This window comes from Mirounga leonina, unplaced genomic scaffold (genome assembly GCF_011800145.1).
Source record: "Mirounga leonina isolate KUSES-001 unplaced genomic scaffold, KU_Mleo_1.0 Mir_418, whole genome shotgun sequence".
NCBI lineage: Eukaryota > Metazoa > Chordata > Mammalia > Carnivora > Phocidae > Mirounga > Mirounga leonina.
In genome coordinates this window covers 2,781,438-2,793,274 of record NW_023270739.1, presented here as the reverse complement: position 1 = coordinate 2,793,274, position 11,837 = coordinate 2,781,438, and positions in this window count along the sequence as shown.

Sequence of the window (11,837 nt, the reverse complement as noted above, 5' to 3'; positions counted from 1 at the left end):
GTTCAGTGCCACTGGGACACATAACGTTGTTATGCGAAGGTTCACACCGCCAAAGCGCAGTTGGTGAGGGGCACAGGGAAAAAGTCCCTGCCATGCTCAAGTACTTTTTTGTATCTACCATCAGCTTTGTCACGGAAATTTCGTAGTTCAGTTACTCTAATTATGAGAAAAATGTGAATTTTGACGACTATGATTTCTAATTCAATTGATATAATTTACAACTTGTTTGGATGAAATTATTAACCACATCCAATTCCAAGTACATTTCTGCTCCCTGGGGTTCTTTTTTTTTAATAAATTTTTAAAAAAAATTTTTTTTTTTTTAAAATTTGCGAGAGAGAGAATGAGAGACAGAGAGCATGAGAGGGAGGAGGGTCAGAAGGAGAAGCAGACTCCCTGCTCAGCAGGGAGCCCGATGTGGGACTCGATCCCGGGACTCCAGGATCGTGATCTGAGCCAAAGGCAGTCGCTTAACCAACTGAGCCACTCAGGCGCCCCTCTTTTTTTTTTTTTTAAAGATTTTATTTATTTGACAGAGAGAGACAGCGAGAGAGGGAACACAAGCAGGGGGAGTGGGAGCGGGAGAAGCAGGCTTCCCACCTAGCAGGGAGCCCGATGTGGGGCTCGATCCCAGGACCCTGGGATCACGACCCGAGCCGAAGGCAGACGCTTAACGACTGAGCCACCCAGGCGCCCCCTCCCTGGGGTTCTTAATTTAGTAAGAACCTTGGTCCCTTTTTGCTGAGTCCATTGAACTTTATTTTTTTTTAAAGATTTTATTTATTTGACAGAGAGAGACAGCGAGAGGGAACACAGGCAGGGGGAGGGGGAGAGGGAGAAGCAGACTCCTTCCTGCTGGGCAGGGAGCCGGATGTGGGAAGGACCCTGGGATCATGACCTGAGCCAAAGGTAGATGCTTAATGACTGAGCCGCCCAGGCGCCCCCCCACTGAACTTTATATGAGTATTATCCTTGCAAAAAAAATGCCTTTGGTGTTCAAATTTTTAACTGAATTTAGCTGAGTGGTTTTTTTTTTTTTTTTTTTAAGATTTTATTTATTTGAGAGACAGAGCACAAGCAGGTGGAGGGCAGAGGGAGAGGGAGAAGCAGACTCCACACTGAGCAGGGAGCCCAACGTGGGGCTGGATCCCAGGACTCCAGGATCATGACCTGAGCTGAAGGTAGACACTTAACCAACTGAGCCACCCACGCGCGCTTAGCTGAGTGGAATCACAATAAGGTTGGTTTTTTACTTTGTGATGTGATGTGGGCTGGGAGTGAATGGTCAAGAAAGAATTCTTGAGATGTTTTCAGTGCAAAAAGGTGTTTTTATTAAAGCATGGGGATTACCCGTGGGCAGAAGGAGCTGTACTGGGGTTGTGAGGAGCAATTGATTATATACTTTTAAGTTGGGAGGGGAGTTGAGATAAAGGAAGTTTCCATTTCTTTTGCCTTTGTTCTCCTCATCACTTTGGATAGATTTCCAAAAGTTTAATATTGATTCCATTAATTGGATGAAAAAAAAAAAGAACCATCTCACAACTTTGATACACATTGGCCTCCTCTGTGGAACAGGCCCTCAGCCACTAGAACCAACACACTCACAGTGATGGCTTTGCTTTTCCATAGGAGGACAAGAAAACTGGGAATTAGAAAAATGAGTCAGGGGCGCCTGCATGGCTCAGTCGGTTAAGCAGCTGCTTTCAGCTCCAGTCATGGTCTCGGGGTCCTGGGATCGAGCCCCACTTCCGGCTTCCTGCTCGGTGGGGAGTCTGCTTCTCCTCTCCCCCTCCCCCTGCTCATGCTCTCTGTCTCTCAAATAAAGAAAATCTTAATAAAAAATTTTAGAAAAATGAGTGAAATGAGTGTAGAAAAAGTCATTTGATCTAAACGAAGTCAATGACTTAAGGAGTGACATGTCAACTCACTTCTGCAGCTGCACGTGTTAACCCATTTCTGGACGCAGCCTTTGAAAATACTAACTTTTGAAATAGATGTGATGCTTCTTTGTCAGAATTGTGTCGTCTGGTGTGACTTGTGGTTCGTGACACCTCTTCAGCCCCCATGGTAGAAGGTCAAAGCCAACAAATATCTTGTGAAAATTTCCAATTTCATAATCGACTTTGAGAAATGGAGATTCAGAACTGAATTTTATTTTTTATTTTATTTTTTTTTAAAGATTTATTTATTTATTTGAGAGAGAGAGAATGAGAGAGAGCAAGCACATGAGAGGGGGGAGGGTCAGAGGGAGAAGCAGACTCCCTGCCGAGCAGGGAGCCCGATGTGGGACTCGATCCCGGGACTCCAGGATCATGACCTGAGCCAAAGGCAGTCGCTTAACAAGCTGAGCCACCCAGGCGCCCCAGAACTGAATTTTAAATAAAATGTGGACTCCACTTTTGTAAGTGACTTGCTTCAGAAAAGATGTATTGCCCAGTAAGAACAAAATACAAATAAAAAACTTCTACCATACAAGGGCCAATCTACTGCAGCAAGTGTTCAGACTTGTCTGCATAGCCCAGAGCAGGATCATTCAGCCTCTGTTTCCCACACACATCTCGTGTATACCTACCCTGTAATTGTCCCCAAGGCCTCATGTACCTTGCAGGCTATAGAATAGTGCACAAATCAGGTGGTAGGTAGACAGGGGTGGCGGTACCTCACTGAGAAGATTTAGTACGTAAGGATATTATATCGTAACTCGGTAAGAATTATTATCTACTTCACTGATTTGATCATCATGAATAACAACTATGTGATATTATTTATCATGTATTATAGTCCTCTGCCTATGTAGATAGCATATGTCAAACTTACAATAATTATTTTATTATGAGCAACCGTATGTTGCACTAGCTGAAAACCTACTTGTCCTCTCTGACACCTCCATCTTCCTCTCCTCTATATCAGTCTGGGGTTTATCCGCTCCAAGGGACAGTAAATCCAACTGGGACTGGCTTAAGGATAAAGGGTAGTTACTGGCTCACACCGTGTTATGGACTGAACGTTTGTATCTCCCCAAATTCATATGTTGATGTCCTAACCCCACAGTGAGACCATATTTGGAGAAAGGGCCTGTGAGGAGGTGATAAAAGTTAAATGAGGTCATAGGAGTGGTGTCCTAATCCGATAAGGCTGATGCCCTTACAAGAAAAGAAATGGATATCAGAACACCATCTCTGCCAAGTGAGGACACAGCGAGAAGCCAGGAAGAGAACTCTCACTAAGAACCAAATGAGCTGGCCCCTTGATCTTGGACTTTCCAGCCTCCAGAAAATAAATTCCTGTAGTTTAAGCTATGTGGTCTATGGCATTTTGTTATGGCAGCCAGAACTACTACTAAGATGGGCGTTCATGTGGGCTTCAGGTCTGGCTTGATCAAGGGGCACACAAGCATCACAAGGATCCAGCTCTGCTCTTGTGTGCATTGGTTTTCCTCTCTGATAGGCTGTCCCCTTGGAGTCATAAAATAGCTGCAACAGCCCTGGTGTGCTTCCTCTCAGAGGTCACTCCCACTGGGAAAGGGATTCTGAGTGTCTGTTTCTTTTGTAAAATGATTGGGTCCTATGAACATCCCTGACCCATCCCTCTGACAGGGCAGGCCTGTTCTGCATTCTCTTCCCCAAATGCAAACCCAATGGTATCAGGTCTCTACTTGAAATCTCGCATTGGGAGATCTTGAAATCTCCCAGTGCCCAGGAGTAAAAGCTCAGCCCTTCTTGGGGCCTCCAAGGGCCTGCTGGCCTCTCCAACCTCCTCTTAGTATATCCTCTCTCCCTCTTTGAGTCCTGCCACTTGGCCATCTCCAGCCCTTGCAGGGGGTCACGCAGGCTCTGTCTCAGGGGTTGTGCTGTTCCTTCTGCCTGGCAGCCCTTGCCCTCTGCTCCCCTCCTTAATTCCAACTCATTTTTTGGGGTCTCAGCTGAGGTGGTGCCCCCTTAAGGAGCCACTGAATGTGCAATTTGATCAACATCAACTCCTGTCTCTGCTTCCCTCCCCCCCAGGAAAAAAGGAGAGAAAGAGAGAGGAAAAAGGAATTTCTATCCAGAAAATCACAAGCCCAGGGTGACCTTTTGCTTGTAGTAGAAAATGTGTTCTTCATACACCCTGGAGCCTAAACCCAACTTCACCTGTTGCTCAACCCAGGAGGCACCGGTCGGCTTCCAAGCGGGGGAGAGAGCTGCAGGCTGGTCTCCAGCCTGGCAGCTTCCTAAGGAAATGTGTTCAAACCCACGCTTTCCCTTTGCTATCCTCTAAAATACTGAATGCGCCTACCATGAGAGCTACGTGGTCAAGCAAGAACAGTGCTGCCCATTTCCCCATCATAGTCCCTTCCATCTCCTGGAAGGAGGTCCTTGTGCTGGAGGGCATGTTGGTTACTTCCATGCTTTAGAAAGTTCTTTCCTCACGTGAGTCCACGTTTACGGAAACAATAGATTATTTAGTTCTGCTTGCTTTTGAGATTAAAGATACAATGTGATGTTCTCATGAAGCTTTCATTTCACTCCACTTTGTGATGTTTTGTTTTGTCTTGTTTGGATCTGAACTGTTTTTGTTCCCATCTTCGACACCAACCAATTCTCCACCTCTCTGTGATTCAATTTGATTCTGACAATGTCCACCTGGGATCAGCATAGACCCCACAGGTTAAGGGCTCAGACCTCAAGACAGCACGCCCTTGAGACACCCGACATGTCCCAGGTTGTCAGCTGTGCTTCTCACCAACCTGATATAAATTCAGGGGGTGCCCATGACCTCCTCCTTGGGTCTGGTGATTTGCTAGAATGGCTCACTGAACTCAGGAAAGTGCTTTACTTACCATTTCCATTTTATTATAAAGGATACAACTCAGGAACAGCCAGATGGAAGAGATGCATAAGGCAGAGTCTAGGGCACCTGGGTGGGTCAGTCGGTTAAGCGTCTGCCTTCGGCTCAGGTCATGATCCCGGGGTCCTGGGATCGAGTCCCGCGTCGGGTTCCCTGCTCAGCGGGGAGCCTGCTTCTCCCTCTGCCTCTGCTGCTCCTTCTGCTTCTGCACTCTCACTTGTGTTCTCTCTCAAATAAATGAATAAAATCTTAAAAAAAAAAAAAGGCAGAGTCTCTTGCAAAAAGGGTGTGTACCGTCTTCACAGCACCTTTACGTATTCACTGACCTGGAAGCTCCCTGAACCTCGCTTTGTGGGGGTGTTTTATAGAGATTTCATTACGTAACCGCCAATGATTTAATCATTGGCCATAGGTCAGGGGGTGGAGCTAGAAGGTCCAATCCTCTTAACTATGCCTTGGTCTTTCTGGGGACCATCCCCACTCTGGAGCTATGGGGACCCAGCCCCCAGTCCTCCATTAGTACCCAAAAGACATCATTCTGGAGACTTCCATGGGTTTTAGAAGCTGTGTGCCATGAACTGGGATAAAGACCAAATACCTATTGCTTATTGTATCAGAGAACGATTTCACATTCCATGACATTCACCCTTTAAAGAATACAATTCCGTGTTTTTGAGTGTGTTCATTCGCAAGGTTGCGTGGTGTGCAAACATCACCACGGTCTAGCTCCAGAACGTGTCCATCACATGAAAAGGAAACTCTCCACCCCTCCCAGCTTTTGGCAGCCACTGATCCACTTTTGTCTCTAGGGATTTGCCAGTTCTGGATGCTCATAAAAATGGAACCACACAGAATTTGGCTTTTTGAGACTGGCTTCTTTCATTGAGCATTTTATTTGCAAAGTTCATTCATAATTTAGCGTGGATCAGTAGGTCATTTCTTTACATGGCTGAATACTATCCCATTATGTGGGTTTCCCACATTTTGTTTGTCTGTAGAGAAGCTGATGGACATTTGGGCTGTTTCTACTTTCTAGCTGTTTTTTTCTTTTTTTAAATTAAAAAAATTAATTTTACTTTTTGGCTGTTATGGGTAACACTGCTGTGAACATTCATGTACACATTTTTGTGTCAACATATTTCAGTTTTCTTAGATGTACACACCTAGGCCTGGAATTGCTGGGTCATAGATTAAGTTTACTATTTGAGGACCTGCCAAATTGTTTTTGCACTTCTTTTGTTAAACTTATTCCTAAGTAGGTTATCCTTTTTGATGCTATTGTAAATGGATTTTTTTTTTTAAACTAGGCGTCATGCCAGGTGTGGAGCCCAGTGCGGGGCTTGAACTCCCAATCCTGGGATCAAGACCCAAGCTGAGATCAAGAGTCGGACGCTTAACCGACTGAGAGACATCCAGGTGCCCCTAAATGGATTTTTTTCTTAATTTCATTTTCAGATTATTTGTTGTTGTTATATATGCTGTAGCGAACTTTGGTGTGTTGGTAGGGTCCGGAGCCAATGGCCAAGAAAGAATTTTTGAGACGTCTTTAGTGCAAAATGGTGTTTTTATTAAACAAGGGGACACAGGACCCATGAGCAGAAAGAGCTGCTGCCCCCCACCCCCAATCCCACCCCACCTCTACCCCCAATCCCACCCCACCACCCCACCACCCCACCACCCCTGGAATTAATGAGGAGCAACTGATTATATACTTCGGGGTTGGGGGGAGGTAAAGATAAGGGAAGTTGCAAAAGGATTTTCCATATGCTAAAGAAGACACACAGGATACTGGAGGCCTTGCTATTGTCAAAATAAGGTTGTTTTTCCCTCTAGCAAGGCATTAACATTAAGACAGTAGGGAGCTTCCTGGAGGAAGGTTATACTCTGCCTGCCTCAAGTATTTGTCAGTGAACTGCAGGTTATAAGGACATTTAATTTTATCTACATTTTCTTCTGCCTTTGTTTCCCACATCATATAGAAATGTAATAGATTTTTTAAAGATTTTATTTATTTGAGAGGGAGAGTAAGAGACATCACACGCAGGGGAGTGGCAGAGGGAGAGGCAGACTCCCTGCTGAGCGGGGAACCCGAGTACATGGGGCTTGATCCTAGGACCCCGGGATCATGACCTGAGCTGAAGGCAGCCGCTTAACCGACTGAGCCACTCAGGCACCCCGAAATGTAATTGATTTTTGCAAATTGATCTTATCCCTGGTAAACTTGCTGACCTCATTTATTAGCTCTAATAGCTTTTTTGTGGATTCCTTAGGATTTTCTATGTACAAGAGCGGGCCATCTGCGAGTAGAGAATGCTTTCCTTCCTTTCCAACCTGGATGTCTTCCTTCCTTTCTTGTCTAATCATCCTGGCGAGAGCCTCCTATACTGTTAGGAGAACAGACATCCTGGCCTTGTTCCTGTACATTACGTTACTATTTTTTAAATTTAATTTAATTCCAGTGTAGCTAAGCTACCGTGTTCCATGAGTTTCACATGTACAACGTAGTTGATGAGGGAGCAGAAGACAAGCAGAGAACAAAGCAGAAGCTGACACCCCATAACCACCCCCCCCATGGGGTGTTTGTGACATTCCCCTTGCACTCCTGGCTGTCCTAAAGCTAAGGAAAAACAAATAGTTAACTAATAGAGATCACAGTCCTGCAAGACCCGAGTTTCCCTCAGTTTACTAATGTCTTAGCAATCTACAAAACAAAGCATTTCTATCAATAACCTAGCTTCCAGGAGGAAATGTAGATAGAATTAAATGTCCTTATAACCTGGAGCCCATTCACAGATACTTGAAGTGGGCAGAGTGTACTGTTCCTCTGGGAAGCTCCCAACTATCTTCATGTTAATGCCTTGCTAGAGGGAAAAACAACCTTAACTTGACAATGGCCAGGCCTCCGTATCCTGTGAGTCTTCTTTAACATACAAAAATCCTTCTGAAACCTCCCTTTTCCTTACTTCCGCCACCTCCTGAGAATACAGTCAGCCACTCCTCCAGACCCCGGTGCAACCCCTTTCTGCCCACGGGTCTTCTCCCCGTGCTTTAATAAAAACACCATTTTGCACCAAAGGCGTCTCAAAAACTCCTTCTCGGTCGTCGGCTTTGGACCTCACCCCACCAAACCTTACCTATATTCCAGAACCACATCATAGTGATTCTACATTTCCATTCATCACCCACCGCTCATCAGGACGAGCTGCCCTTTGTTTCTAAGGCAGATCTCTGTTGTGGCGTGAGGTACGGGCCGGCTAATGTTCACTGCTACAGAACGACTGTGTGATTCTGCTACCATCTTATAAACGCGAGGCGATGAATATTCCTGTGTGTTTCCGGCACACGTATGTGGAAGAGCCTCTCCGTTTACACCAGCAGCATTCACCCACACGCTCTCTTTTATTGTATCGGGCTTCGTGTTTGCCCACCTAGCGCCACAATGGTGTCTCTGTCGTCTTCATTTGTATTCCTGGTTTTATTTATGGGGTTGAGCATCTTTTCAAATGTTAATTGGCCACCCTCCTCTGGAGTGCCACAGCCCACCGAGCGGGCCGGAAGGAGCTGGAATGGGGGCCTTCTGCTCTCCGAGGAGCTTGGAATCCATCTTGGACTTGGCGACCTGGGGAGTAAGTCCACTTCACCCCACTTTCTCTGCTATCTATGAGCTGGACTGCACTGCTTCTCAGCTCATTTTCCAGCCCCAAAGAGGCCTCAGACAGAGAGAGAGAGAGAGCACAAGCAGGGGGAGCGGCAGGCAGAGGGAGAAGCAGACTCCCCGCAGAGCAGTGAGCCCGATGCGGGACTCGATCCCAGGACCCTGGGATCATGACCTGAGCCCAAGGCAGACACTTCACCGACTGAGCCACCCAGGTGCCCCTGAGCCTGTTCTCATGAGAGCTTTGGGGGGAAATACAGTAGAAATGTCCGGTGTGTTGTGTGCTCAGCAGATGTCATTGTTTGCTTCTCAGACTTTTAAATATTGTAGCAAAATACACATAAGACAACATTTGCTATTTTAATCATTAAAAAAGAATGCAGTTCAGTGGCATTCACATTCACATTGTTTACAACCTTCACCACCATCCATCCATCCCCAGAACTTTTTCATCTTTCCTCGAATGAAACTGTCCCCACTAAACTTCCACTTTTCCCTCCTCCTCCCCCTCTCCCCCTCTCCCCCTCTCCCCCAGCCCCTGATGCCCACCACTTTACTTTCTGTCTCTTCTATGTGATCTGGGAAACAAAGGCAGAAGGAAATGTAGATAAAATTAAATGTCCTTATAATCTGTAGCCCATTGACAAATCCTTGAGGAGGCAGATTATAACCTTCCTCCAGGAAACTCCCTACTGTCTTAATGTTAATACCTTGCTAGATGGGAAAACAACCTTGGTTTGATAATAAGCAAGGCCTCTGGTATCCTGTGAGTCTTCTTTAGCATATGAAAATCCTTTTGAAATTTACCTTGTCTTTCCTTGCCCCAACCCCAAAGTATTTCATCACTTGCTCCTCACTAATCCCTGGGGTGGTGGGGGTGGAGGGCAGCAGATCTTTCTGCCCACAGAACCTGTCCCTGTGCTTTAATAAAACCATTTTGCACCAAAGAAGTCTCAAGAATTCTTTCTTGGGCGCCTGGATATCTCAGTCCGTTAAGCGTCTGCCTTTGGCTCCGGTCATGATCCCAGGGTCCTGGGATCGAGTCCTGCATCGGGCTCCCTGCTCCGCGGGAAGCCTGCTTCTCCCTCTCCCTCTGCTGCCACTGGTTCTCTCTCATGCTCACTCTCCCTCTCTCTCTCAAATAAATAAATACAATCTTTAAAAAGAAAAAAAAAAGGGGCGCCTGGGTGGCTCAGTTGTTAAGCGTCTGCCTTCGGCTCAGGTCATGATCCCAGGGTCCTGGGGTCGAGAGACCTGCATCGGGCTCCCTGCTTGGTGGGAAGCCTGCTTCTCCCTCCCCCACTCCCCCTGCTTGTGTTCCCTCTCTCGCTGTGTCTCTCTCTGTCAAATAAATAAAATCTTTAAAAAAAGAAAAAGAAAAAAAAAGAATTCTTTCTTGGCCATCGCCTCCGGACCCCACTTGAACCTCGCCTACACTCAAAAACAGCATCATAGGGACCTTGCGTAGGTGGAATCACACAGTACCTGCTGTTTTGACCTGACATTTCGCACTCAGCACCATGTCCTCCAGGTTTATCCACATTGTAGCTGGTGTCCGACCTTCTTTGCTTTTTAGGGCCGAATCCTATTCGTGGTGTGGAGGGACCATGGTGTTTATCCACTCATCCACTGACGGACACTTGGGTTGCTTCCATCTTTTGACTATTGTGAGTAATGCTATGAACATGGGTGTACAAATATATTTTCGAGACCCGGCTTTCTGTTCTTTTGGGTATATTCCAGAAATTTCCTTAGACTTTTAAATCATTGGGTTAAACCAAAAAATCAAACAAACAAGCCAAACAACTCTGCCGTTTACTGTCACTCACTTGGAATATTAGTATCATTTATGAAATCGTTTTTTCTCCTGTCGAGTGCATGATGCCAGAGGCTTCTCAGCATTGTTGAGGAGAGGAATGGTTATCAGCGTTTTTGGCGTTTGGGGTTTCTTTGAGAATCTGATGAAAGCCATGGGTCGTATTCCCAGAGAATTGGCATGTGCTTGCACTGACTGTGCATCCAGATCCCCCGGGGCTCATGGTGGCCTTGACTTCAAGGTGAAAGCCACAGCAGAGAGGAGCATCTCTCGATTCCCGCGGCCAGGCATGAGGAGGGGTGGACTTGCAGCCTCAGATGTTCTACCTCCCTGTAGCTCATCCAGGAACACGTCCGTCCCCTACCTTTGGGCGCTTTTCACATGCGGATCATGCGGATCTCAAACCTACTGCTTTGCCTTCCAGAAGCTTACCGTAGCTCCTTTACTTGTAGCCCTCAATTATAGCCAAGGAATGTTTGAAAAGATTTTTTTTTCTGATTCTAGTTCTTTCTTCCCCCTTTCCTCCCCCAGATCATGACCTCCGATGAATGCGAGAAAGGAGCAACATTTAGGTTCGTTTCCTGTTTATTATTAAAGTAATTTCCACAAACATTTAATTACATGCATATGTATGAACAGGAGGGAGAAGACAAAACCTTGAATATTCGAGGCAACCAAAATAAAAACATGATTGCGCCGATATCTGTCACCCTTGTGGACAGAAGGGTTGCCAGAGTGCCTGGACAGTACAGCGCCTTCACAGAACCCAAAGCGGAGGCTGGGGGAACAAGGGCCCAGCGCTCTGCTCCCCTCCCTGCCTCCCCTGGCCCCCTCCCCCCCCAGGCCCCCCAGCGGTGTTCAGATATCCCATTTCAAGAGCGGTACGGACTGGCTCTGCTCAGGCTGTTCAAGGTTCTGATCTCAGTGGACTAAGACCTTTCTTGGGATCTACATGTTCTCTGAGCTGGAAAACAAAGTCCTGGGCACCAGTGAGCTCTCTTTGTGCCCCTACTTTTCAGCCCACGGTCTGCCGAGGGACACCCGCGTTGTCTCATGTTTGCATGCCGGAGCCTGCGAGAGGGGCCGACGGGGGGCGCACAGCATCTCTCTGGGGGTGCGCAGGGCTGTGCTTGGCCTGCGGGCCCGAGTCTGAACGGACACTTCCATCCTGTCCACGCAGGGGAGAAGGCAGAAGCCGGCCTTCCTCTGACTTTAGTGCTTGTTCCAGAGGGAGGGGAGGTCACTACGTCCACACTCCTCCACCTCCGTCCTCCCTACCTGCCACATCCCTGCCCCGGAGCTCCCCAGCGCATTCCCAATCCGTGCAATTCAGTTGTCAACATCCCACAGACATCTCCTACCCTGGGTTTCGATGGACTTGGGTTTGAGTCTCCGTTCCACCAACTACTAGCTATTCGCTGGGGGCATGTCACTGGGCCTCCTAGAGTCTCGCCCTCTGCGTCCGAGGAGCATCAGGCCCCACCTGCCTCGCAGGGCCCTGAGGATTGCCCCCCAGAGCCTGGCGACTGAGGGACTCAG